The sequence below is a fragment of the Myodes glareolus genome, chromosome 14 (assembly GCF_982192425.1).
Source record: "Myodes glareolus chromosome 14, mMyoGla1.1, whole genome shotgun sequence".
Classification (NCBI taxonomy): Eukaryota; Metazoa; Chordata; class Mammalia; order Rodentia; family Cricetidae; genus Myodes; species Myodes glareolus.
Window position 1 is genome coordinate 39,214,469 of NC_142039.1, and position 27,857 is coordinate 39,242,325.

The following is a 27,857-nucleotide window of genomic DNA, read 5'->3' on the forward strand; positions in this document are numbered from 1 at the left end:
AAACATGCTTTACTCTATTTTTTCCCAAACTTTCTCAGGCTTTCTGTGGATTCAGTTATCCACGTTGGGCGCCATTTGTAACACGACGATCAGCTTGTTGGGGTTTCTGTCCCACCCGGTACCCCACAGCCGGCAATTCCCAAAGAAAATAACACCGAGTCTATATTAGGTTATAAACTGATTGGCCCATTAGGTCAGGCTTCTTATTAGTCCTTGTAACTTATATTAATCCATTATCATTATCTATGTTAGCCATAATGACTCAGTACCTTTCTCAGCTGGAGCAGCTGACATCTTGCCTCTTCAGTGGTCTGCGCAGGAGTGACTGAGGAACCTCCCTGCTTCCCAGAATTCTCCTGTTCTCATTGCATCACCTCTACTTCCTGTCTGGTTTTCCCACCTATACTTCCTGCCTGACCAATCAGCGTTTTATTAAAATACATGATTGACAGAATACAGATAATTCTCCCGCACCAGTGATTAAGCAACTCACTGAATAAGGAATGGGTCAAAGAATAAATCAAGAAAGAAATTTAAAAATTCCTAGAACACAACAAAAATGAAAATGCAATACAACAGAACCTCTGAGACACATCAAAGGCAGACCTATGGGAGGAATTTACAACTTTAAGTGCCTACACTAAAAAGTTAGAAAGAGCACAAATCAATGACTTAATGATGCATCCAAGAATTTGGAAAAGCAGAACAAATCAAATACAAATGTTGTGGAATAATTGTTTTGTACAGAGTGAAGAAGTGTCACTCTGAGTGGTTTAATAAAAAAAAAAACTGAATGGCCAATAGTGAGGTAGGATTTCCAGTCCCAGAGGATGCTGGGAAGAAAAATGACAGGGAAACAAGAAGACATAGAGCTAGAAGGAAAACAAGATGGGCAGTACTACATAGATGAGGTAAGCAAGCATGGGGCAGCATGAAGATGAATAGAAATGAGCTAATTTAAGTTACAAGCACTAGCTAAACTCAAGCCTAAGCTATCGGCTAAGCTTTCATAATCAATAATAAGTCTCCATGTTGCAATTTAGGAACTGGCTGGTGAGACAGAGAAACACTCACTATAAATGGCATTCAACATGTGGCTCAAATATCCAAATATAGGGCTTGAGAAAGCAAAAAAAAAAAAGTTCTGGACAAAGAACCAGATATAGCTTCCTAGTCCTGCAATCTCTCAGGAGAACTGATTCTCAGTGTGTCCACAGCTACTGGTCACTGCCTGCAGGCTGGAGCCAACCATCAGTGCCATCCACTAAGCTGAGATGCACGGCATGCAACCAGAGAATGCTGGCTGCAGAGGTTCAGTAAAGACAGATCCAGACAGAAAAAAAAAAACCACTGTGTTTAAAAAAATGAGTATAGGCTTAAAAGAGAAAAGAAAATGGGTATAGACAGTCATAGAAAAAAATAGTTTATAAATTAAATAATAAGATAAAGTCTTTAAAGAGAAAATATAATTACATAATAATGTGTAATATACAATTGTATATAGTATATAATAATATTAAAAAGGATAATCCACATAGAGATGGAAAATAAGCAGGGAGTTTAGATCCTGTATGGTGTTGTATTGACTTTAAATTTTTAGACTGCTGATGAGCAAACAACGTCTGATGAGAAAAATTTGATTTGAAAAACTACTAAACTAAACCAACCTATATATTTAAAAAAAATGTCTTAACTTCAAAGTTAAAACAAAATATATGTTACATTGGAGAAAAGGTTATGCTTTTGTTTCCACAGAAAGTGAAAAGCTGTGGATTCCTTCAAAGTTAATACAGACGGAGTTGGCCAAAGAAGAACCCTGAAAATCCTGATTACATACATAAAGAAAGAAACCTGATATAACAAAAAAAAAGTGACATATACTTTACCTGATCAAACATAAAACAAAAAACATCATCTTTGACTGACTTGTGTACAAGGCACAGTCCACCCTTGTGTTAATGCAGATATGTATCTTAGCTTTGAAAGTTTATGTTTTATCAGAGTAAGGGGACCAGACACCAATAAAAACAGGTGGTCCAGGTGATCCAGCTCTCAGAGCGCCTCTGTTGCAGCTTCCTCAGAATTCCACATTCAGAACAGCTTCAAGACTGCTGACTAAAATGGCACAGCCTCAAGGACCACTCTGGCCAGACTTTGGACAGACTTTGGACAGATATGCTGCATACTGTCCCATCACAACAAGACTAGACAACAGATAGCTCAGGACTTGAACATTATCCCAATTTTCTTAGGGTTCCATGTGGATGCCAGCACCCTCAAACAATGGGAATCAGTCTAGAGAAAATAATGTTCACATTCCCAAGAGCTGGAAAGTGGGTGGGTTTTGGTTGTTTGGTGTGTTACGGATGTTTGTCTTTTTAAGGGGGGGGGGGTTAGTTATAAATTGTTACTGGTCATAGTCAAGGGAAAGTTAAATAAAGAAGACTAGATTTAGAGTTCTCTTTCTGAAAGGAAAAATGGGCATATAATAAAGAAATGATGGAATAAAGGATGGATTGTTGAGCCTACTTTTGAACAATTACTAGTCTCAAATATAGATATTATAGATAATAATAGTCAGTATTATTCTAATACCAGAACTAGATACATACACATCATCAACAACAACAAAGAAACTAAAGGCCAATATTCCTGATGAACATAGGTTCAAAATGCCTCAATAAAATATTTGAAACCTTACATAGTGAGTTCCAGGACAGGCTCCAAAGCTACACAGAGAAATCATCTAAAAAAACAAAACAAAAAAAACTTGAAACTGAATGCAGATACACCACGAGCATGCTGGATTTAGTCCACATAATAATGTGGAATTATGCAAGGATTATTAAAAATATGCAAGTCAAATGTAATAAATCACATAGGTGGATTCAAACACAAAAATCAATTAGTCATTCAATGGATACAGAGAAAGCCTTTAACTAAATTGAACATATGCGACGCGCTCCCTGACCAGCAGGAATGGACGGTCACAAAATCAAGAATCCTTCTCAATCACAATTTATTAGAGCTCCTTGCTTGAAAGGGGGAATGGGGAACAGGGATGACGAGAGAGAGCGAAAAATCCAAAGACAGCCGCTTTTCTAGGGTGAGAGGCTCGAATGCTGATTGGTTGATGCCATTCTACTAGGATCCAAGGCCACGGGACAGGTCAGGAGACCGAGTCTCTTGAAATGCAAAATAAGGCTCCGAGCACACCGGCCTAAGGCGGCAACATCAAAGGATATGTATACCTCCAGGCTGTAGGAGTGCTGGCACTATCTGGCCAAGGCCACATCCAGGCGGCTCCCTACAGCTCCTCCTTTTATTGTCTTTTAGAGCAATAAGGCAAAACTATTTTCCAATCTGGTCCCCACCTCATGATGTGTGGACTGATTAAAGAAAAGAAAAGCAAGACACACCCTTCCCGTGCAATGGGACAACTACTTCCCTGGGAGTGCTAGGGCTGTGTCTGCACACCCTCCGCCTATGCATACCTTCCTCTGTGCCGTGGGACTATCTGGTCCCTAGAGGGTGCAAAGGCTATGCATGGCTAATTGCCTGTGAGCTCTTTTGAGGCTGAGAGCCAAACCTGGGGTGAGGATACACATTCCAAGACTGCCAAGGCTTGTGCCACAAAGACCTTGTCCCTCCTCACTTGGGCTAGCAGGTAGCACACCAATCAAAGACATACAGCACTTCCACCTAGACACAGCATGCCAAGGATATCTCTGCTCCCACCCATCCCCAAGGAGGGAGAAAGGCAGAATAGAGTCAGTCAGAAAATTGTTAAGAGATAAGAGGTTGCACAGGGTGCTGCTCAAGGTGATAACGTGAAACAGTTGCTCTTGACACCGCCCAGAGGGTCATCACTGGCACGAATCTTCCACAGCAGGACACTCAGCATCCACTGGATCATCTTTCTTCTTTATTTCTCTTGTCAGTCTCGTTGGCACCCAGATTGGATCTTCACGATTCTGAGGGAAAATGCAAATTGCTCCCCTGGATCTGGTAATTACCTGATCCGGTCCACACCATTTATTAATCAATACATCCTTCCACATGACCAAATCTCGCTCTGTAGAGCTTTCAAACAGGGCATGCCTGTCTGCTGCTGTTTTTCCAGCAATATTTTGAATTAAAAAATTAAGTGTAAAGAGTGCAAGAGAAATCCTTTCTCTGGGGGAAGCTGCTACAGCTATTCCCCCTTTTTGCTTTCGCAAAATTTCCTTTAAATTTCTATTTGCTCTTTCTACGATACCCTGGCTTTGAGGATTGTATGGTAGGCCAGTGGTATGTTCAACTTGTAATTGCTTGCAAAAGGCTTTAAAGCCCTGTGAGGCATATGCTGGGCCATTGTCGGTTTTTAAACGACTTGGCTTTCCCCAAGCTGCCCAGGCCTCTAAGCAATGCATTTTTACATGAGTTACCTTTTCCCCTGCCAGTGGGGTGGCATGAATTATTCCAGAGCATGTGTCCACCGACACATGAACATACTTTTGTCTGCCAAACTCCGAGATGTGAGTCACATCCATTTGCCAGAGTGAGTTTGGCTTTAACCCCCTGGGATTTACCCCAGTATGTGGGGGATGTAACATGGTCACGCAGGAGGGACAGGCTTTTACTATCCTCCTGGCATTTTCCCTAGAGATCTTAAACTTTAAGCGAAGTGTATTCGCTGGAACATGATAAAGCTGATGGAAATCTCTAGCTAGCTGGAGTGAATCTGTAGCCACAAGGGCGAGTGCTCGAGTAGCACCATCAGCTTGAGCATTAGCCTCTGCCATAGGTCCTGGCAAGAGAGAATGGGCTCGAATATGAGCAACATAAAAGGGATTTTCTCTTTTTAAAATATGTTTTTGTATTTGTAAAAGAATATTAGACACTGTACTTGAGCTGCGAATTGAGGCTGCAACCTCAAGAGAGGCCACAGCATTGACCACATATTGTGAATCTGAAATTAAATTAAATGGCTCAAGAAATCTCTGAAACACCTCCAAAACCACCAAGCACTCAGTGACTTGGGGGGAATCAGGCCGAAATTGAAAGACCACAGGTTTAGCATTTCCTGCCACCAGAGCCCCTTTTCCGGTCTTTGAGCCATCTGTATAGATAGTTAAGGCTCCTTCTAATGGGTGGGGTGAGGTAATCCTGGGAAAATACACCAAATTTTTCTCCACAAAATTTATTAAGGGGTGTCTTGGCACATGATTGTCAATAACATTAGGGAATGCACAAAGCAGGATAGCCCAGCCATCTACTGTGGCTGTCAAAACTTCTACCTGTTCCCTCGTATAGGGAATTATCAACTTGTCAGGCATTCTCGCAAAGTGGGCTAAGCAAAGCTTTATTCCCATTAATGCTTGGCCAGCCACCAATTCTGGATAATATTGAACAGATCTTGCTCCTATGGAATTTCCATGCATCCACCAGAGGGGTCCATCTTGCCATAACACTCCAGTGGGATAATTTTTTGTTTTGAGAATGCATAGCAAAATTGGTAAGGATGGATTCACTCGCTGTAATTGAGCTGTAGTAATAGCAGATTCTACCCTCTTAAGGGTCTGCATTGCAGCCGGGGTCATGGCTCTAGGTGAACAGATATCAGGATTGCCTTCTAAGATGGAAAACAAAGGCAAGAGCTCAGATCGAGGTATATTTAAATATCCTCTAATCCAATTTATATCTCCCAGCAACTGCTGGAAATCATTAAGAGTTTTAAGGTGATGGGTGCGAATAAGCACTTTCTGAGGCCTGATGCTTTCAGGGGTGATTATAGTCCCCAAAAATTTCACCATCGAAGATGTTTGTACTTTATTTGAGGCTATGTGGAGTCCTTGCTCCTCCAAAAGGGATGTAACCTTTTGGAAAACTTCCTTCAGGGTCTCCTGATGTGGGGCAGATAATAATAAATCATCCATGTAGTGAACAATTTTTACCGTAGGAAATTGTCTCCTAACAGGACTCAATGCTGCATCTACATATAACTGACATATGAGGGCGCTATTGGCCATTCCCTGAGGCAAAGTTTTCCATTGAAACCGAGCATTGGGTTGCTCATTGTTAACAGATGGAAGAGTAAATGCAAACCTTTCCCGGTCCTGGGGACACACGGGAATTGAAAAGAAACAGTCCTTGATGTCCAAGGAAATTACAGGCCAATTCTTTGGTATTGCTGAAAGCAATGGAAGACCCTGCTGGGCTGGGCCCATGACCTGCATCTGAGCATTGACTGCCCTAAGGTCATGCAGTAACCTCCAACCTCCAGAAGCCTTTTTAATCACAAAAATAGGCGTATTCCAACGTGATACAGAATGTTCTAAATGTCCTAGTTCTAACTGTTCTTGTACTAATTGTCTTGCAGCTTCCAGCTTTTCCAAGGAAAGGGGCCACTGAGGGACCCATACCGGCTTATCTACTAGCCAAGGGATGGGCATTGTCTTTTGTGTGGAAGCTACAGCTTCAGTGGCCCCTATGAAAAACCCAAGCCTTTTCTATCTAACTTGGAGACAGTCTCAATAGGATTCTGTCTACCTTGGAGACATTTACCAAGTCCCTTATTGGGAACATAGCCCTGACGTGCCATCATTTGCTTACTGGTATCAGAATAATCATTTGTAAGTCTCAATCTCATTTGAGACTGCACATCCCTGCCCCATAGGTTGATGGGCAAATCAACCACAAAAGGCTGAAAAGTCCCTCTCTGATCTTCTGTTCTCCAGACTAACTCCTTAGCACTTATATGCGGTGTTTGTGCATACCCCAGCCCTTGAAGGGACTGGGAGGCCTGTTGTAAGGGCCAGCGTTTTGGCCATGCTTGGGATCTGATGATACTTTTATCTGCTCCAGTATCCACCAGGCCTGAAAAAATCTTTCCTTCTATTTCTAAATTTAAGATTGGTCGCTGATCAAGCTCCAAGGATAAACAAGCCAAATCTACTCCCATGGGAGCAAGGCTTTTGTCCTTTAAGACAAGCCCCTCCGCTGGAAGCTTATTACGCCCTGAAGGCAGAACTAAGAGTTGAGCTATTCTGTCTCCTGGGGCGATGGAAACTACCCCATATGGAGAATGGCAAAGAATTTTAATGCAACCTTCATAAGCGGGGTCTATGACTCCAGGATGGACTATCAGGCCTTTCATAATTGAGGATGAATGTCCCAAGACTATGCCAACATTATCTTTTTCTAATGGCCCAAACACGTCAGTTTCTATGACCTGAACTCCCATATCCTGAGTTAATAGCAGTTTGGAGGTGGCACAGAGGTCCAGCCCTCCGGAGCCTTTGGCTGCCCTTCTTGTTAGGACGATGGAGTCATCTCGGGGACTGCCATCGTGTTCTGAATTGCCCCAAATATTTTTGGGCCCTGGGTGCATGGGCCCCTCAATCCGTTTTTTGACAATGACTGAATAGGCATAGGAATAAGTTGTCCATTTATATCCCTAACTGATCTGCACTCATTAGCCCAATGTTTCCCTTTCTTGCATCTGGGACAAATGTCTGGCTGCCTCTGCGATGTTGCAGCTGAGAGCCCTGAAGAATCTGAGGCATTATGACTATTGGGACATTGTTTTTTGAAATGCCCCAACTGTCCACATTTAAAGCATGCCTTTCCCTTATCTCCTCTGACACCTCTGGCAGCAGCAAGCACAGCAGCCGCCAGCCCTGCATTGGTTAGAGGCCCCCCAACTTCACGGCAGGCTTTGATCCAGGCTTCTAATCCCTTTCCCTTTACTGGACCTATTGCTCTTTGACATTCCTTGGTGCTCTGCTCAAATATTATTTGCTGGACAAAAGGCAATGAAATATCTAAATTCCCAAACATTCTTTCAGCTGCCTCTGTCATCCTAGCCACATAATCAGAGAATGGCTCTGCAGCACCTTGAATAATCTTGGTTAAATTACCAGCTGTTTCACCTTTATTAGGGAGTGATTTCCATGCTCTATAATGAATCTCACTAACCTGCCTATAAACCTCCCAAGGATAATGATTCTGATTTCCAGCAAATGCCCCCTGTCCAAGAAGCATATCAGCCGTCCACTCTGGGTGGCCACTTTGTATGTTAATGCGCTCTTGGGTCTGAGCCTTGTCCTGGACTATAGATTTAAAATCCAGGAACTGCCCTGCTGGAAGAGCTGCTCTTGCAATCTCCTGCCAGTCTGTAGGAGTCAGTGCTACTGTAACAATCCTTCTCAATAATGCGATTGTATAACTGGCATTTGCTCCATAATTTCTCGCAGCTTCAACCAAATCCTTCAGCTGTCTGTATGGGATTGGTTCATACCACCTATTGTAATTCTGTGGCTCCTCAAAAACAGGAAAGGCAGCAGCCAGTTGCGACCAAGTTTGCCTTCCTATGAAGCTGTGACCTTCTGTAGCTACCTGCTGGTACATGGGTGGAGGGGCGGATGGGGGGAGGGCAGCAGGAACTGGCGCCTCGTCTCTTCTGCCCTTTGTAGTAAACACATCAACATCGCCCCGCCTCCGGCTACCTTGCTGCTCTTTCTCGGATCTTGCAGCTGCTTCCTCTATTTGTTCTTCCTCCTCTGATAAATCTAAATCTACAAATTCTTTCACTACTAAAGCTATGGGGCTTCTCTTCCCCTTTTCTCCTTTTTCTATTTCCGGATCCTTATCTTTTAATTTTTCCTTTTTCTTTCTAGGCCTACACTCTTGTTCCTCCTTCTGATCTGATTCTGAAAAGCTGTCCTGATGTTTCTGTAATGCCTTGCGACCCTGTTTTAATATCTCTATATTACGTTCTTCCTTCAAGCAGTCCCGCACCATCCTCCAAAAAGGAAGTGTGCCTCTCCCAATATTTCCTTCTGCTTGTTCCAAATCCCTGCCTAGCTTATTCCAAGATGGTAAAGTTAGGTCACCTGAAGCTGCAAACCAAGGTGAGACATCAACAATGTCTTTTACGATGTTAGCGACAGTGCTAGAAGAGATCTTTAAATCACGCTGTCGCAAAAGTGCCTGGATTGAGCGATAAATCTCCCTGGGGTTCGAACTGGCTCCATAAGAATTGCCCATGGTGCGCACTTACCCCCTGGGCTAAAGAAAAAAAACCTCCTTTTTACTTACAAGGAAGTCCTTTTAGAAAAATGCTGCTTGATCTACTGCGGACTTAGTTTTACTTTTGACTAGAGCTGTAGTCGCAGCAGCAAAGGCACTCACCACCTGGTTAATCACAGCGCAACCCAAAGCAACAGAGAAGAAGGAATGCAAACATTACCACTCTGGACCAGCCTTAGCAATCAGCATACATCTGGAGGATTTCCTGACGTCAGTCACCGCTCTTTGTGTTGAGTTCTGAATTCTGCTCCCTCCTTGGCTTGTTCAAATCCGGCGTCCCGGTTTTCAGCACCAAAATGCGACGCGCTCCCTGACCAGCAGGAATGGACGGTCACAAAATCAAGAATCCTTCTCAATCACAATTTATTAGAGCTCCTTGCTTGAAAGGGGGAATGGGGAACAGGGATGACGAGAGAGAGCGAAAAATCCAAAGACAGCCGCTTTTCTAGGGTGAGAGGCTCGAATGCTGATTGGTTGATGCCATTCTACTAGGATCCAAGGCCACGGGACAGGTCAGGAGACCGAGTCTCTTGAAATGCAAAATAAGGCTCCGAGCACACCGGCCTAAGGCGGCAACATCAAAGGATATGTATACCTCCAGGCTGTAGGAGTGCTGGCACTATCTGGCCAAGGCCACATCCAGGCGGCTCCCTACAAACATACTGTTCTATTAAAATGCTGCATGGGACTACAGGGACCATATCTCAACATAATAAAAGGTATATATGAGAAACTCATAGCCAGCATCATCTAAATGAATAAAAACTTGAAGGAATGCCAGTGAAATCAGAATTGAGACAGACTTGTCCACTATCTCCATCCTTTTTCGATATTGTATTCAGTGTGCTACTTAGAGCAATAAAACAAGAGAAGGAAATTAAAGGGACACAAATAGGAAAAGAATTAGTCAAACTACTCTTATTGGTACATATTATACACAAAAAGTCCAAAAAATTCTGGCAAAAATACATCTAGAAATGGCCAACAATTTACAGAAAATGGGACTATACAGAGTCAACTTACAAAAATCAGTAGCTTTTCTATACACCACCACCAAATGAGGTGAGAAATAGATCATGGACATGCTCCTATTCACGATAGCCTTGAAGAAAATGAAATATCTAGGCATAAACCAAACAGGTAAGATATGTTGGAAATATAAACTTTAAATCTTGAAGAAAGAGATAAGAAAGAAGGTAGAATTAATGTTGTGAAGATAACCATTCTGTCAAAAGTCATTGCAGATTAAATTCAATCCCAATCAAAATCTCCATTTCATTTTTCACAGAATTAGAAAAACTATTCTAAAATTCATGTGGAACCACAGATTTCACAGAAAACCAAAACAATCCTGAGCAAAACTATTAATGTGGGAGAGATTACCATTGCAGACCACACATATTATAGATCTCTAGTATATTATAGAGCTGTAATAATAAAACAATATGGTACTGGCAAAAAATACAAATGTAGACCAGTAGAACAAAATTTAAAAAACAAACATTAGTACATCTAACTAGAGCCATCTGATATTTGATTAGGATTCCAAAATTATACAGTGGGAAAAAGAATACAAAACAAATAGTACTAGAAAAATGGAATGTCCACAGGTAGAAAAATGTACTTAGATTATTTTTTATTTTTATTTTTATTGAGCTCTACATTTTTCTCTGCTCCACTCCTTGCCTCTCCCCTTCCTTTCAGCCCTCTCCCATGGTCCTCATGCTTCCAGTTTACTCAGGAGATATTGTCTTTTTCTATTTCCCATGTAGATTAGATTCATGTATGTCTCTCTTAGGGTCCTCATTGTTGTCTACATTCTCTGGGATTGTAATTTGTGGGCTGGTTTCCTTTGCTTTATGTTTAACACCCACTAATGAGTGAGTACATATGATAATTGTCTTTCTAGGTCTGGTCACCTCACTCAATATGATGTTTTCTAGCTCCATCCATTTGCCTGCAAATTTCAAGATGTCATTATTTTTTTCTGCTGTGTTGTACTCCATTGTGTAAATATACCACATTTTCCTTATCCATTCTTTAGTCAAGGGGCATTTAGGTTGTTTCCAGGTTCTGGCTATGACAAATAATGCAGCTATGAACATAGTGAGCACATGTCCTTGTGGCACGATGGAGCATCCTTTGAATATATTCCCAAAAGTGGTATTACTGGGTCTTGAGGAAGGTTGTTTCCTAATTTTCTGAGAAGTCACAACACTAACATCCAAAGGGGCTGTACCAGCTTGCACTCCCACCAGCAATGCAGGAGTGTTCCCTTTTCCCCACAACCTCTCCAGTATAAGTTGTCATCAGTGTTTTTGATCTTGGCCATTCTTACAGGTATAAGATGGAATCTCAGAGTTGTTTTGATTTGCATTTCTCTGATGACTAAGGATGTTGAGCATTTCCTTAAGTGTCTTTCAACCATTTTAGGTTCCTCTGTTGAGAGTTCTCTATTTAGGTCTGTACTCCATTTTTTTTATTGGATTATTTGGTGAACTTAGATTCTTATCTATCACCTTGCACAAAAACTAGTTCCAAAGGGATCAAAAATCTAAAGCTGTGGAAACTGAAACTGTTAGAAGAAAGTATAGGCACTACCTGACATAAAGATGTGTGCAAAGGACTTTCTGAACAGGACTCCATTTACCCAAAAATTAATGTCAACAATTGACAAGTTGGACCTCATAAAACTGAATAATTTTGCACAGCTAAAGCAGCAATCAATGGAGTAATGAGAAAGTTCTCACAGTAGAAAAAAATCTTTGACAGCTACGTATCTGACAGAAGATTAACATCCAGACTATATAAAGAACTCAAAAAGTCAAAACAGACAAACAAGAATGGCACATTCAAAAAACAGGCTATGAGACTGAACCAAAACTTCTCAAAAGTAGAAATAAAAATGGGTAAGAATTACATCTGGGTCTGCAAATCTAATCCATAGATCATTGTGTACTTTTTATGCCAATATCATGCTTTTTTTATTGTTATAACTCCATAATACTGCTTGAAATCTTGGGTAGTGATACTTCCAACTATGCTTTTATTATTCATAATTTTTAAGCTATTGGATGGGTATTTTGTTTTTCCAGGTGAAACTGAAGATTGTTTTCTCAATTTCTGTAGAGACGTTTGGTCAAATTTTTGATGGGAGGTTGCATTGAATGTGTAGATTGCTTTGGGCAGGATGGCCATTTTCACAATATTAATCCTACCATAAATCTTCAATGTCTTAAAGTTTTTATGATGCAAGTCTTTCGCATATACCATAAAATTCACTTGTGTCTTTCATTTGTATCCCAAAATTATTTTGAGGCTATTGTGAAAGGTGTTGTTTTCCTGATTTCTTCCTTAGTCCGTTTGTCATTTGTATATAGGAAGGCTTCTGATTTTTATGAGGTAATTTTTGAGTTGACTTTATAGCCTGCTGCTTTGCTAAAATTATCAGCTGTAGAAGTTTTCTAGTGGAGTTTTTAGTGTCTCTTTTGTATAAAACCATGTCATCTGCAAAAAAGTTACTTTGACTTCTTTTCTGTTTGTATCCCTTTGATCTCCTCGATCTTTATTGCTGTTCCTATGATTTCAAGTACTATATTGAATAGGTATAGAAAGAGTGGCCATCCTCACCTTGTTTTGTTAGTGGAAATGTTTTGAATTTCTCTCCATTTAAAATGATGTTGTCTGTGATCTTGCTGTCAAAAAATAATTATTTTTATTATCTTGAGGTATGTTCCCTGAATCCCTAGTCTCTCCAGAACTTTTATCATGCAGAAATGCTGGATTTTTGTCCAACTAATGAGATGATCATGTAGTTTTCATATTTCAGTCTGTTTATCATGTTTATTGATTTTTATGTGTTGAATCATCTCGTCATCTCTGAGACGAAGTCTACTTGATCATGGTGGATAAATCTTTCTGATGTGTTCTTGGATTCCGTTTGCAAATATTTTACTGAGAATTTTTTCGTCTATGTTCGTGAGAAAATTTGGTCTGTAATTTTTTTTTTCTTTGCTGGATCTTTGTGTTGATTTGTTGATCAAGGTAACTGTAGCCTCTTGAAAATATAAGTAATATTCCTTCCATTTCTACTTTGTGGAATAATTTAAGAAGCATTGACATTAGTTCTTTGAGGGTCTGGTGGAATTCTGTGCTTAACCCATCTGACTCTTGGGCTTTTCATAGCTGGGAGATTTATATTACTGTTTCTACTTCACTAGAGTTCATGAGTGTCTTTAAATTGTTTATTTCATCTTAATTTGACTTGGGGAAGTCATATATGCCACAGTCACATATACTAATATATAATCTATATATATATGTATATATACATATATATATTTCTTTTACTTTTTTCAGTTTGGTGGAATACAGATTTTTAAAGTATGACCTTATGATTGTCTAAATTTCCTCTGTGTCTGTTGTGATGGATCCATTTCATCTCCAGTTTTACTAGTTTAGATCTTCTCTCCCTGTTTTTCTGGTTAATTAGGCTAAAATTGGTTAATCTTGTTGACTTTCTCAATTCTTCATTTCATTAATTCTTTGTATTTTTGTTTCTATTTCATTGACTTCAGCTGAGTTTGATTATTTCTTCCCATCTACTCTTCTTCGATGTGATTTCTTCTTGTTTTATAGAATTGTCAAATATGTCCTTAAGTTACTAATATGAGAGCTCTCCTATTTTTTATGTAGGCATTTAGTGCTATGAGCTTGCCTCTTAGCACTGCCTTCACTGTGTCCCATTGATTTGGATGTGCTGATTTTATTTTCATTCAGTTCCACAAAGTTTTTCATTTCTTTTTTGACCATTCGTGACAGTCAGATAAGAAGCAGGGTGTTACATCCATTTTCCTATATCTATTGAGACTTGTTTTCTGTCCTAAAAAGTAGGTGATTTTGGGGCAAGTTCCATAGGCTGTTGAGAAGAAAATATATTCCTTAGCGTTTCAGAGGAATGTTCTCTAGATGTCTGTTAGTCCCACTTGATGATTTTGATGTTATTTAAATGCCAACATTTCTCTGCTGAGTTTTTTTAGGTGACTTGTATATTGGTAAATGTGGGATACTGAAGCTACCCACTATTGCTGTGTTGGTGTCAGTATGTGATCTTAGCTGTAGTAGTGTTCCTACTACTGATTTTAGAATTGTAAAATCTTCTAGGATTTTTTAAATATGAGTATGTAGTGTCCCTCCCCATCACTTCTGATTGATTTTGATTTAGAGTATATTTTTGTCAGCTATTTAAATAACTATTCCTGCTTGTTTCTTGGGTCTATCTTTGATAGTGAGGTTTGTTTCTTGGATGCAGCAAAAGGATGGGTCCTGTTTTTTAATCCCATTTATCTATGTATTTTTATTGGAGATTTGAGACCTTTCATATTGAGAGTTATTAATGAGCTTTATAATTCTTGGGGATTTTGTTGTTGTGGTGGTGGTGGTGTGGTATTTTGTTTTCCTTCTGTTTTTAAGTGTTCTGTTATTATTTATTCTTTGTGTCCTCTTGGGTATAGTTAGCCTTCTATCCAAACTAAAGATTTCCTTCTAGTGTTTTTTGTAGTTCTAGGTTGAAGAGCACAAACTATTTAAAATTTTAATTATGAAATGGTTTTTTTAATATTTATTTATTACGTGTACAGTATTCTGTCCTCGTGTATGCCTGCAGGCCAGAAGAGGGCACCAGATCTCATTACAGATGGTTGTGAGCCACCATGTGGTTGCCTGGAATTCAATTCAGGACTTTTGGAAGAGCAGGCAATGATATTAACTGCTGAGCCATCTCTCCAGTCTGGAATGGTTTTTTTTTATTCAGCTATTGTATTTGATACTTTTGCTGGGTTTTATAGTCTGGGCTGGCATCTGTGGTCTCTGAGAGTTTGTAGAATATCTGTCCAGGCCCGTCTGGCTTTTAGAGTCTCCATTGAAAAGTTGGGTTTTATTACAATGGGCCTGGCTTTATCTGTGACATAGTCTTTTCCCCTTGAACCTTTTAACATCCTTCTTCATTTTGTACAATTCGTGTTTTGATTGTGCCACAGGGAATTTCCTTTTTGGTCCTGTCTATTTGGTGTATGTCTCTTATGCCTTAAACGTATCTTTCCTTAGATTTGGAAAAAGAATTTCTACGATTTTGTTAAAAATATTTCCTGTGCCTTTTACCTGGGTTTCTTTTCATTCCTCTGTACCTATTAGTTGTAGGTTTGGTCTTTCCATAATGTCCCAGATTTCCTGCAAGTTTTCTGCCTGGATTTTTTTCAACATTTTTAATCATTTTTTCTGGGTGAGCTATCCATTTCTTCTACCTTGTCTTCAACACTTAAATTGTAACTTTTGCATCTCTTAATTTGTTGCTATGGCTTATTTCTGGGGTTTTTGTTTGCCTTATTGAATTTTTCATTTCAAGTTTTATTTAAATTTGTCTTTTCTTTAGCATGTCTCTTTCCGTATATATTCCTAATTACTGTTTTTGAAGTCCTCATCTTTTTTTTTTCTGAATGTGGCTGACAATGATGAAGCCCTCATCTTGTACTTCATCTGCACAGCTTTTCTGGGGGATTATTGCAGTAGGGTTACTGGCTTCTGGAGGAGGCATACTGTCTTGGTTGTTCATGTTTGTAGTTTTCCTCTGGGATCTAGGCTTCAGGAGTTATAACCTTTGAAGAGAAGTGTTTCTAGTGTAGATACCTGGTCTCCCTTTTTTCCATTCTTTGTTTAATGTTTGCTTCTCCGGGTCCTAGCCAGGTGTGGTGGCTGTGGGGTCCCTGAGTCCCAGACAAATTTTCTGGCTGTGGTAGAAGAAGGCTCTGCAGGTCGGTGAGGAATCCCACAGGAATGGAGATGGGCTAGATAGTAAGGCTGGAAGGAGAACAGGAAGAACTGGGGGACTCTGAGTCAGCACCAACAGGCAGAGACCCAGGGGGAAGAAGTAAACCAATAGAAACCAACAGAAAAGACATGAAAATATCCAGGGGAATAAGAAAACCTACTCCACTGGTATCCACTGGTATAGCTCATCATTCAGTCAGGGCAAACAAGTAAAAACAAGAGAAGAAAAGGGACATGGGCCAGCCAGGTGTGGTTGTGCATACCTGTAATCCCAGCACTCAGAAGACTGAGGCAGGAGAACTGTTGGAGGTTCTAGGCTAGCCTAGACGAATTGACGAACCCGAGGTCAACCTGAGCTAGAGTGTGAGAATGCAGTCTCGGTTGCCAAAACAGAATTCATCAAAAGGGAATCTGTGACCCTCGAACATCCACAAAAAAAAATGTATGCTTGACTTTTGTTCCCAGTTTCCAGCATGAGACTCCTACCGTGGAGTCTCCTGGTTAATGAGAGCCTCTTATTCTTATTGCCTTAGAGACAAGAGCTTGCTACCAGAACTGTCCAAGCCTTGGATCCAGCCCATTTTTTCAGCCCTACCCCTCGGCTATAGGGAAGCAGAAGGGGCTGGAGTCTGAGTTAATAAAGCTGTTGTGGTTGAGGTGATTGAGTCTTTCTAACAATCTCTAAATGAACCGTTCAGAGTTTCCAGACTGGAGAGTGAACTCAAGTGCTGAGAGGGAGGCCCATTCGAAGAGGATAACGAAGCTGATTCTGTACCAGGCACCTCATTCTGCCTCTTACATTTGTTGCTCCTGGGTTGTTGTACCCTTTATATTGTCTGGTAAATATAAGTGAGTTTCTGAGCTCCACTGGGCATTCCGGAACACCATCAAATCTGAGGAGGGCTGGTGGGAACCCTCAACTTATAGCCGGTCAGCTAGAAACGCAGAAGATGAAGTCTATCACTGACTTGACTTCTTAAGGCTCCCCCCTTAATCTCTGGGATCGGGATTAATGCCTACTGTGAGAGCTGAATCCTTGAACATCCAGTCACTGCACATGGTGGATCAGTTAAGTGGTTGTTGATCAGTAAAAACCGTATAGAATACAAAGAGAAACTGAGATACAGGCAACTCACAACCCAGTGGGGTGTCTGACCACCACCCCTTCTGCATCCTGCTGGTGTTCTCCTGCACAAATAGGGTCTCTGTCAGGCAGGAAGGAGATGGAGGAGGTTGGGGAGGAGACCTGGGGGAAGGCCCGCAGGAGCCCACAACTACACATAGAAGGAAAAATGTGCAGATGTGGCAGTGTGGCCAAGTGGTCTTGTAGCATGAGTCATAAAAACCCAGAGATAGATGGGGGGGTTGGGGGGCTCCAGCTGAAGATCAGAGAAGCCAAGCAGCCGACCACCATAGAAGTCTTACCTCTACCAAAACTGGGTGATCCTGTCTTCAGCGTGACTGCAGACAGAGACCCTGAGCTCCTGTCTCCTCCAGTTTTGTATTCCTCGCTAGGGCTGGGATTAAAGGCGTGCACCACCACCACCACCCAGCCTCTATGGCTCACGAGTGTGGCTGCTGGTATTAAAGGTGTGTGCTGCCACTGCCTAGCCTCTATGACTGACTAGTGTGGCTAGCTTTGCCCTCTGATTTTCAGGCAAGCTCTATTAATAAAACACAAATAAAATATCACTCTATGTTCTAGAGTACTGGATTAAGGTTTCAGCCTCTTTAGGGATGTGGGTTTGAATCCCAGCACTGCCAAGGATTTTCCTCATTGCTGATGCTGCACAGATTCTTCACTCATAATACACAGCTAAGATACTTTTAATAGCCGACTCACTAGCGTCTGATGGAACTCAGACTTAGGAAAAGCACCTATGTGGTGCCTGGCATCCCACATCCCCCAGCACCCAGACCTGAGCACTCTGGATCTTACCTTCCTCTGACAGGATGGTGCCCTCTGCTTTGGGCAGTTCGCTCCCCACACTTAGGAAGTTGGCGCCTTCTGAGAGCCCCCCATCATCCTTCTACCAGTCCCAAAGTTACACTGAAGAAACTATAAAAGGAACCACACAGAAGGGCACCGCTGTACAGAATTTATAGATTAGCGGTTCTAGACATACTTTGATCTGAGCAAAGGTGCTAGAACTGATGATATCAATAGTTAATGATAGCATGCATTTATGTGCTAGATGAAAAGTCGATTCCCATCGATTACTGTTGAAATGAACAACTTCATCCTCTAATTTCTGATTAGGAAGAGTGGCGGTTTAAAGGAGAATGGCCCCGGTAGGCTCACATGCACTTTGTCCCCAGTTGGGGGAACTCTTTGGGAAGGATGAAGAGATGGGGGCTTGTTGCAGGAGGTGTGTCCCTACTGTCACTGAGGATGGGCTCTCTTTCTCTTTTCTCTCTCCCCTTGTGCTTGTGGGTGGAGATGAGTTCTTAGCTCCTGCTCTAGCTCTGTGCTTACTGCCTTTGCCATTATGGATTCTAACCCCCTGGAACCATGAGCCCCGAATTAAATGCCTTCTCTCATCAGTTACCTTGTTCACCGTGCCCTGTCACAGCAATATAAACGCAACGAAGGCCGGAAGTATATGCCATAAAAAGCTTTTTCGTGGAAAAAAAGCATAGAGTAGAACCTAGGAAGCTGAAGGTACATTGTTAAGGAGGAAAATCCTTGGCAGTGATGGGATTCCTCCCGGATACAAACCTAAACCGGGCACCGTAGATGGCCTGGACACTACTATATGAGTGTTTCCTCTTGTGTTTTCCTCCATGTGCAACTTTAGGCCTTTGAGGGCCCCCTCGGTGCTATCTCCTCCCCCGATTTGACCAGTGCGCTGGAGAACACCGAAAGCCTTCATTCCCCTAATCACCCAGGAAGGGGAGGGAGGCATGAAGACACCTCACTGACCTGTGAGCCTGTAATCTGTGAGCTAACGGGCCTCATGTCCCACCTCAGCCCACTCCGCGCCAGTCTGAGGCTCAGCTGTCAGGGAGAGACCTCTGCACACAGAGGACTTCCCACCAAACTGTCCCCAGGCGAAAGGCCAAAGGCCGCTCACCTTGACAGACCAGGATTCAAACGCGTTAAAGAACAGTTACTATTACGACATAATCCTGTGTTAGTAAAGTTCTACCTTTCCCCGGGGAGGTGGGGGTGGGGGGCAGCAGCGAGGTTTTGCTCCTGATCCAGAAAGGCTTGAGTCAGGTAAAGGAATCTAAGGCACTCAGTCAGGGAATATATATATAAAATGAAAAGGTGGGTCATAACAGGAAAAAGAATTCGGTAAAGAAAGTTCCTTGAAGTTCATTCATCTTCTGCCTGCTTTGTCTTCGTGAGGCCTTCTGTAGGCGCAGACTGGCTGACTCGGTAGCATCTGACCACCGGGCTCCCTTCTCTGTACTTGGTAGCTGCTATTTCCTGGGGAAATGAAGATAATGACTAAGAAAAAAGAAAGAAAGAGAAAGGAAGGAAGGAAGGAAGGAAGGAAGGAAGGAAGGAAGGAAGGAAGGAAGGAAGGAGTCCTGCGGAAGAGAGAGTGAGGGGGTGTTGGGAGCCACCTGGAGGCACAGGTGGTCCTGCAGTTTGGAGGCAGCCACGTGGGGCTGAGCAACCCTGCCTGCACCCTTGCCTGCACATGCTCAGACCAGCAGAATGGCATTAACCAATCAGGACAGCGTTCAAGCCGCTCCACCGTTTAAAAGCAGATGCCTCGGGACCCTACTTCCTCTCTCTAAGCTTTCTCTCGTCCCTGCTCTATCGTCCCTTCCCCCAATTTTCCTCAAGGGAATGCTCCAAATAAAGATGTGACCAGAGAAGGAATTCTCGTTTTTGGTGGGGTTCATTCCTGCTGGACAGGATGGCGCCCCGCAACTGGTGCTCGAAACTCCGGGACGCTGAGGGACCCTGACAACTACGCCGGGGGACCCTGAGAAAGCCCGGGAGAAAAAGCCAAGATCAGACACCAGCACAGAGAGCCTTGAATTTCAGAACTCTGAGAACATGGAGCGGTGAGTGACGTCGGTTAAAATCCCCAGAAAGGGGAGGAAAAGAAATGTAAAAAGGAATTTCAAAGGATAGGCCTAAAATAGAAAAGAAAATACAAAAAAAAAAAAAAAAAAAAATCAAAGTTAAGGTATCTGAAAGAAGGTACAGAAAGCAACGGGGAAGAAAAATCCCTTAAGTTCAGTGCAGGTGGAGCTGAGAAAAAGCGAGGTTTACGGTTGGGAGATCCGCGGCTTCCTCCGTGCGTACTCGCTGTTAGAGACTGGAGGCAACAGTCTCGTAGGGAGGCGAGCTTGATCACTGCCTTCCCTGTTCTTAAAGAGCCACAGAGCTTTTGGAGGTGATTTTCGCCTAATTTTGATAAGAGAGCTCAGTCTCTGGCTCTCACGTACAAAAAACTTTAATTTTTTGACTGAGAAAGACAAGCTGCTTGATCGTGCTGAGAGTGCTGGCGGCAGCCGGCCCGCCTTTGAGCGGTAATGCCTGATTAGAAACACGGAAGTGGGCCAGGCACGGTGGTGCACACCTGTGATCCCAGCTACTCAGGAGGGAGACGCAACCGGTTGCTGGCGGGGAGTTTGCTGGGGGCCTACGGAAAGCCAGATCGCCATGGCGACGGGCAGGCTAAAGTCCGTGTGTCATCAGAGGCTATATGTCCCGGCCTTCTGGCGGGGCTATGGTTTTTGGAGGACTTTTTCAGCACCTGAGCGGACTCGCCTGACTGAGGCGGAAGCTGCGTGGTGAGCAGCGGCGCCATAAAAGGCAGAGAGGAGCTAAATCGGCTCTGCGGAAAAACTGTGTTTCCATAGCAACATGGGCGAGCGGGGAGGTGAGTTCCCAGAGAACGGGGCTCTGCGCGCGGGCGGACCGGGCAGGAGAAGCCCCTCCACGGGTGGGCGGATGCCCCCCCTCGCCGGAGCTTGGAAAAGGCTCACAGCCGGCGGTGCGAGTTCATTGCCTGAGGTGAAACGGCGAGCCCGCGCACGGCCCGGGGCGGAGCCATGCCTTTGGGCCATGCGGAGCGCGCCATTATGGGCTTCAGAGGCGGAGCTGTGGCAGCCGCCGCTGTCCGCTGCTGCCGCCGCCCTCAGTCAAGGTCGCCAAGAATTTAGTCAGATAAAAACATTTGTCGCCAAAAATTCAGTCAGATAAAAACATTTATCCCCTAAACAACGTCCCTTCGTCAGCAGGAAGTAGCCAGATCGATGCTACGTCCATTCTCCCTTAAAGAACTGGTCGTGATTATCATAATAAAGGCATGTTTACCTGGTTACCGTATCCTAGGTAACAAAGAAAGGCGGACCTTTTGCCTGAGGCACCTGGTGAGATAAACAATGCTACCTAGAGGTTTTTCCATCTGAATAGGGGAGCTGGAGAGATGGCTCAGCGGTTAAGGGCATTGCCTGCTCTTCCAAAGGTCCTGAGTTCAATTCCCAGTGACAACTGCTTTGGTTTTTAAACAATAGAGGGGGACTACACTACCAGTGACAGCTTCCCCCAGAGAAAGGATTTCTCTTGCATTCTTTACACTTAATTTTTAATTCAAAATTTTGCTGATTGTGCTGAATTTTTACACTGAGAGTTTTTAATAGTCTTAAATGTTAATTTGGGAGGAGAGTTTTGTTTATGTTTTTCTAGGAATGCTGACATACATCTGGATGCCAGCGAGACCGACCAGAGAGATAAAGAAGACGACCCAGTGGATGCTGAGTGTCCTGCTGTGGAAGATTCGTGCGGAGGCAGCAGAGATGACCTTCTGGGCGGTGCCAAGAGCAGCTGTTTCACGTCATTGACTTGAGCAACACCCTGTGCAACCTCTTATCTCTTAACAATTTTCTGACTGACTCTACTCTGCCTTTCTCCCTCCTTAGGAATGGGTGGGAGCAGAGATTCTTGGCATGCTGTGTCTAGGTGGAAGTGCTGTATGTCTTTGATTGGTGTGCTACCTGCTAGCCCAAGTGAGGTGGGGACCAGATTGAAGAATAGTTTTGCCTTATTGCTCTTAAAGACAATAATTAGGGGGAGATGTTGGGAGCCACCTGGAGGCACAGGTGGTCCTGCAGTTTGGAGGCAGCCACGTGGGGCTGAGCAACCCTGCCTGCACCCTTGCCTGCACATGCTCAGACCAGCAGAATGGCATTAACCAATCAGGACAGCGTTCAAGCCGCTCCACCGTTTAAAAGCAGATGCCTCGGGACCCTACTTCCTCTCTCTAAGCTTTCTCTCGTCCCTGCTCTATCGTCCCTTCCCCCAATTTTCCTCAAGGGAATGCTCCAAATAAAGATGTGACCAGAGAAGGAATTCTCGTTTTTGGTGGGGTTCATTCCTGCTGGACAGGATGGCGCCCCGCAAGGGGGGTTGTGGGAGCCAGCGGGGTCAAGGACACCACAGGAAAACCCAGTGTCAACCAGGCTGGGCTCGTAGGGGCTCATAGAGACTGAGCTGACATCCAGGGAGCCTGCTGCATGGGACTGACCTAGGCTCTCTGCCTTACAGTTGTGTAGCTTGGTCTTCTTGTGGGACTCCTAACAGTGGGGGCGGGGGCTGCCTCTGATTCTGTTGCCTACTCTTGGGACCCTTTCCTCCTTCCAGGTTGCCTCATCCAGCTTAATAGGAGAGGAGATGCCTAGTTTTGCTGCAACTTGATATACTGTGGCTGGCTGATACCCATGAAAGGCCGGCGGTTTTCTAAAGAGAGATGGAGGAGTACATGGGGCGGGGGAGGTGGGAGGGACTGAGGAGGGAGGGAAAACTGCGGTAGGGATGTAAAAACAGAAAAATGAGTGAAAGAAAAGGAGAGAGAGAGGAACAGAGGGAAGGAGGGGGGTAATCCTAAGAAAGCCAAACCAACAGGGTTCCCCACTCTTTTGCCCGTCCGTTAATCCGAAGCCTTGTGTTTTCACCTGTTTCACCTGTTGTGTGACTGGCTCTGAGTTTTCTACCTGACTGTCAATCTCTTTTCTTCCTATCAAGGGTGATCTCGCCACAATTAGTGCCCTGTATTTCTAAGGGCAAGGTTGCAAGGCTTGAAAGTAAACCTTGAGGGACCGAGCTCGAACAGGGGCGCCCCCTTCTGGTGTTATTTGTTTCAACGCTGTATCAACTGCTGCTTGTCTCTGAAAACATCCCTCCAGGAACTGATTTTCTCTCTAGTGTTTGCATTTTATTTATTTATTTTTGGTAAAGTCGATTACAAGTAGAAAAGTGAAGAAAGAATTTCAGAGAATAAGATCATATAAACAACTGAACATCAAGGACTAATGATCAGTGAACTAATGCCTGGTCACTTTGGAAGAAGCCACACCACCACCTGGACTGCCTTTCACCTGGTTCTAACCCAGTTAGGAGCCCGTGTGTCAAGTTGAACGGCGTTAGCAAATATCGATTATGAAGTTACAAGTATGTTACTGGACTTTTTAACTAAGTTCTGGCCCCTAGAGTCCCGACAACAAACTAGAATCAACCGCCGTGTCTCACATGCCAGGGAGGATTTGTGAAGAGCACAAATTGTATTACAAACGTCACAAAAAAGTGACAGTTAATCAAGGAGGCCCCGTTGGAAAACAGATAACTGTGTTGGATGTCTCTACATCCATCATCAAAGGGCAAATAGGAACTTTGTGAATTATGTACTATACATATGAAAGAAGGTTTGGGGGTATGCATAGTTTTCAGAACAGCTCAGACCGAGCTCTCGCTCTTCTCTCTGTTCTCCTTCTGCAAGGGAAGATGTAGACAGTATCACTGAGGGGAGCAAGCTGATCTCCGTGAAATGGTCAGCCGGCTCCGCAGTGTAGCCTCACAGCCACGGATGGATCTCTCCTTTAGGGGGTTGATGTCCTTTATGGGGCAACTTCTCCGTCAGGTTCTCTGGTGCTTGCGGTTAATTCAGGTCCCCCGCCTCATGATGTTTTAGAATCCTAGTTAAATGGACGCACTGAGAATTCTTTACGCAAACTAATTTAAAACATTGTAAGCAGTTCTCTTGTGCCAGTAGAACCGAGAAATTTTAAGCCCCTTCCCTTTTCACCCCGAAACTTCCCAGCCGATGGAAAGCACCGAGAACTCCCAATTCACAAGCATCTTTAAAAGGGCTGTGCGAACCCCAGCCAGCTCTCACTGAATCACCCATGAGTTGTTGAATGTTAAAGCCCCGAGAGAGGTGGGAAGGAGGAAGGGAAAGGGCCCGACAATAAGGAGCAGTTGCTGCTATTCCAGAGGGTTGAGTTCCAGGCTCAACCCCCAACAAGGCAGCTCGTAACTGCCCCTAACTCCAGCCCCTGCGGGCACGAACACTGCAAATAAATTTAATAGGATTTCATTGTTTATATTTTAATACATGAGTGAGTGTTTCGCCTTTGCGTACGTCACTGTGCCACGTGGATGTCTGGTGACCGTGAAGCAAAGCATCTGATGCCTTAGGAAATGGAGTGACCGGCAATTGTGGGCTGTCCCGTCGGTGCTGTCAACAGAAACTACGTCCTCTAGCAAGAGCTCTTGGTCCATCTCATAATACCCGTCTTCACAAGAGAAAATAATTATCAATAAATTTCTAAAATGGTGATATCATTTGAAAATTTGCAGTTCTAATACCTAAAGTAAATCGAACACAAAGCAGAAACTCCCATATGAAGACGAGCAAAAAAAAAAAACCTCTTTCCCTGACCGGGAATCGAACCCGGGCCGCGGCGGTGAGAGCGCCGAATCCTAACCACTAGACCACCAGGGAAGGTGGGGAGAATCCTCTTTGTAGAATATGTGAACTGAATTAGTTACTGTGCTACTGCTGACCGAACTAATTATAAATCCCAGTAAACCAGATTCAAAAGGTTCGAAAGTGTATGGTCGGTACTCCTGCCTAAATGTGTGCATTGACCCAAAATACACTGTAGCATTTAACAAAGTCACATTTCTATTTTGAGACAGTGTCTCAGCCCTGAACTGGAACTCTATGAAGGCTAGTAAAGAGATCCTCCTGCCTCTGCCTCTCCAAAGTTAGGTTTAAAGACGTGTACCACCACTACCCGCGCTGAGACAAGTTTAAAAGAGCAATCTAAATTGTCTCCTTGCTTTTCTTTTTATAATACAGAAAGATGTTCAAACATCAAAATTCTTCGATTTAGGTTCTCGTGTCAGTTTTTTTAGCATAACGAGGACCTAAATGACAAAGTCATTAGAACTTAGCATGTAGCACTCACAAGACGTGGCCGAAATAGCTCAGTTGGGAGAGCGTTAGACTGAAGATCTAAAGGTCCCTGGTTCGATCCCGGGTTTCGGCAACACAAACCTATGTTTTTGTTTAATGAAACATACTTCTGTATGTACTATCTTCCCTTTTGTTTTGAGCTGTCGTACATCTGTTTCTCCGACGTATCTGTTTCCTTCTCCGAACCTACCTCTTCTTTATACCCATGACGTTAACCCAAAAGCTGTAAGCCAAAGCCAAGGAAAACAGAAAACCTTACTGTCGTTACTAAACACAGCACACCTTGTGCAACAGTGTAGGATGTGCGAACATCAAGGGAGTAACTAATGTAAGATTGGCATGGTGTCACTTGCCTTTAATCTCAGCACCCAAGAGGCAGAGGCAGGCAGATCTTATGAGTTGGAGACTAGCCTGGTCTATACAGTGAGTTTTAGGCCAGCCAAGGATACGTAGGGAAGCCAGGTCTCAACAACTCCCCTCCCCCCAAAAAAGGAGTCTAAGGAAGATTTTCTTCACTTTCTGTAATAAGTTTAGAGTCTGAATGGAATTTGTGGGAATTTCTACTTGTACAATATGAGTGAGTCACATTTCCTGGACAGAATGATACTTTTGTCAATCACTGAGACCAAATAGCTGGCACAAGCAGCTTACGAAAGAAGTGCTTACTGTAACTTGCAGTGTGGGGGTGCCATCCATTGTGCAGGAAAGCACATACGCGGAGGCTGAAAGAAGAGCTTACTGTGACTTACAGTGTGCGGGTGCCGTCCATTGTGCAGGAAGGCACAGACGCGGGGTCTCATGGAGTCCACAGCAAGCAGAAAAATGATGATTCTGGGTTTTCCCTTTTCATTCAATCCAACTGTCTACATTCAGGGCAGGTGTTTCTTCGTCAGTTAACTATCTGCGGAAGTACAGATGTGCTGGAGGTGTGCCATCTCTGAGCATGCTACAACCGTCAAGCTGACAGAGGAAATGAATTGGCACGTGAGGTTTCATTAAGTGTCCATAGTAGTCAAGATGATTTTCAAGGCCATATTCCAAACTTAAGATCTAGGGAAAGCATTTTGGTGACTTTGATTTGATACATGGCTTGATAGAGAGCAGGGTCGGAATAACATCTTCATTGGGGCTAACTTTAAGATTTCCCGGGGTTTTCTCCCCCAAACCATTCTAATTTCTTAATCAAGATAGTAACCCAAGGAGCTATGTCTGGGTTGTTTTGTTTCTTTGTTTGTTTTTTTCTTGTCAACTTGATACAGGCTAGAGTTTCCGGGGAAGAAAACACAGACTGGGAAATGGTTTCCATCAGCTTGCCTGTAGGACATCGCCTTGATTAATGATTGCTGTAGAGGGCCCAATGCATTTCAGGTGGCACTGCCCCTAGTAGCTGGTCCTGGGATGTCGAAGCCGCTGAAGAAGCCATGGGAAACAAGCCAGTAAGCACTCCTCCACAGCCTCTGCTTCAGTTCCGGCCTCCAGCTGTCTGCCTTGAGTTCCTGCCCTGACTTCCCTGGATAATGGACTGCAGCTGTCAGGTGAAACGAGCCCTTTCTTACCCAAGTTGCTTTTATGGTGTTTTTCACAAGAACTGAAAGCTAGCTAAGGGAAGCCATAAGACAGCATTTGCTTTCCTCTACTAATGTCCAATGCTCTTTTAAACTGAGCATTGGTACCGTTTGGAAATTCTTTACTGTCTAACTTTTACTATCCGATTCATTGTCGCCTTGTGAGTTTAGTCTTGTGATGGTTCTTCATGGCTATCAACTTGACTAAATCTAGAATTAACTAAAACCCAAGCATCCGGATACACCTGTGACAGATTTTTGTCTTGATAGGGTGGAAAGACTCAGCCTTTTGGGGGGGGGGGGGGAGATCCACCTTTAATCAGGGCTAGGCCTTCTGTGGCAGTTCATATAAAAGGCTGAGAAGGAGGAGGCTTGCTCTCTCTTGGGCTGCTTGCTCTCAGCAGCAAATTCCTTCCTTCCCTGCCATTCGAGCCTTCTTCTTAGGATTCCAGCTTGTACTAAAGACCAACTCAGATATCCAACCGTGAAGACTGAACAACTTGCTGGTTTCCTGGGCTTTCCACTGGTAGACAGCCATTGTTGGACTAACTGGACCACAGCCTGTAAGTCACACTAATAAAGACTTCCTTCTATCAGTTTTCTTCCTAGAGAACCCTGACTAATACACTCTCTATGCATGGCTACATCTAAATTCTTCTTTCCATGCACCGCAGTTTGCTCTGTTTTGATCATCGATCTATTCCGCAATCCAGTTGTGTGTCCTTTCATTTTTTTTTTTAATTGGACATCACTTAGAGTTATCCGCTGACGTCTGGGTGGTGTTGGCATTTGCATAATAATCTTTCTCATTTTCATTATACGAACTCTTGGAAAATATGGTCATGATATTCACCGTGTTCAAAAATAAACCATCATAAACCTTGATGCGAAGTAGCACTGTCTCAGCGGTTAATCTACTTTTACACGGGTGAAGACAGACCACTCTGGACTACACTACCATACACTGAAGCCCCGTGGCTGGGTCACTTGCAACGCTGGGGTCTTACTATCAAAGCCAGGGTCCTAACTCAGCAGCAGCTGGCAGAGACAGCTGGCAAACCAGTTTGCTTTCTGGCGCGCGGCGGGGTGGGGATGGAGGTGGGGGTCGTAATTTAAAAGGTTTCTGTATTTTCTCCCACTTCCACACTTAACGCGGAAAACCAAACACTCA

General features: G+C 43.4%; 2 non-coding genes and 1 pseudogene across 2 annotated transcripts; 2 read left to right on the plus strand and 1 right to left on the minus strand.

Moving 5' to 3' along the window:
* Positions 1-20,695: 20,695 nt before the first annotated feature.
* LOC148119796 (Nuclear RNase P) lies at positions 20,696-20,885 on the plus strand (annotated as a pseudogene).
* Positions 20,886-24,572: 3,687 nt separating this feature from the next.
* On the minus strand, positions 24,573-24,644 carry Trnae-cuc (transfer RNA glutamic acid (anticodon CUC)). The gene has a single exon. It is a non-coding gene; the product is annotated as a tRNA-Glu (tRNA).
* A 477-nt stretch (positions 24,645-25,121) lies between these two features.
* Trnaf-gaa (transfer RNA phenylalanine (anticodon GAA)) lies at positions 25,122-25,194 on the plus strand. The gene has a single exon. It is a non-coding gene; the product is annotated as a tRNA-Phe (tRNA).
* Positions 25,195-27,857: the final 2,663 nt, after the last annotated feature.